The sequence below is a fragment of the Aptenodytes forsteri genome, unplaced genomic scaffold, assembly GCF_000699145.1.
Source record: "Aptenodytes forsteri isolate BGI_AS27 unplaced genomic scaffold, ASM69914v1 Scaffold206, whole genome shotgun sequence".
In the NCBI taxonomy this organism is placed as follows: Eukaryota; Metazoa; Chordata; class Aves; order Sphenisciformes; family Spheniscidae; genus Aptenodytes; species Aptenodytes forsteri.
The window spans coordinates 592538-593647 of NW_008794544.1; the positions used below are offsets into that span (position 1 = coordinate 592538).

The 1110-nt window shown below is 48.7% G+C and overlaps 1 protein-coding gene across 1 annotated transcript in view; it reads left to right on the top strand.

The window, feature by feature from the left end:
* ZFAND1 (zinc finger AN1-type containing 1) overlaps positions 1–1110 on the top strand; it is an 11844-nt gene that overhangs the window by 931 nt on the left and 9803 nt on the right. The gene's annotated exons all lie outside the window — the stretch shown is intronic.

Here is a 1110-nt window from a genome sequence, read left to right on the forward strand (position 1 = left end):
GCCCGTCGGGGCGTCCTCGGCGCTGCTGCAGCCCTGCACAATCCGTGGGCAGGGCCCGTCATGTCAGTTATGTCACTAGGTGTTTAATCCCCGGCTTTGCCAACTGTTACTGCCTGCTTTTCCATTCTTCACCCTTGCTTGCCTTCACTGATCTCGGGAATGACGTTAGCGAAAATGTAACCTTTCAGAAAGAGGCAGCAAAAACACTTGTACCGAAAGCTTTCTGATGGGAGCTCTCGGTCTTATAGATGAAGCCACTGAGATCTTTGTGACCTGAGCTGTGTAGTCCTGTTGCATGGTGGTCCATCAAGACCAAACCTGAAGGCTGGAGAAATGGAGTAGTGGCCTGGAGGTGGGCGTTTGCTGCCGTTGGTGACGTGGCTGAGTTCAGCAGACAGTGAAGTGATTTTATCTGTAAGAATTGATGCAGTAGATGGGGGATGTGTGCAGAGACTTAAGAAGTATGTGCAATTTAAATTACACAAGGACAGTATGTATGATATGAAGGATAGAGAGGAAGGAGCAGGGTCATCAGGACTGTCAAATGGAAGAGGTGCTGGCTTTTTGGAAGGGATAGCATCTCCTCCAGTTGGCAGTCCATGTAATGAAAATGTAAATTGTCCAGTGCCCCAGCAGTCAGTAAATAGTATTCTGAGTGGTCTCGCAATAAATTCAATTTTTAGCATAACTGGTAAGTTTGATGGCTAGCCAAGCATTCTAGTTTCAAAGTTTGATACTGAAAAAAATTGAATTTAAAGCAAAATTCCAACTTCTGGAATGCATATAAATATAGAAGTGGTTGTTGTTACTGTTGTTGGGTTACTGGTTGGGACTGTTGTCCCTGGTTGGGACAACCAGGGGATCCGGCCTAGCCAGCACGGGTTCATGAGAGGCAGGTCCTGCTTGACCAACCTGATCTCCTTCTATGACCAGGTGACCCGCCTAGTGGATGAGGGAAAGGCTGTGGATGTGGTCTACCTGGACTTCAGCAAGGCCTTTGACACTGTCTCCCACAGCATTCTCCTCGAGAAGCTGGCGGCTCACGGCTTAGACAGGTGGACTCTGCGCTGGGTCAAAAACTGGCTGGACGGCCGGGCCCAGAGAGTTGTG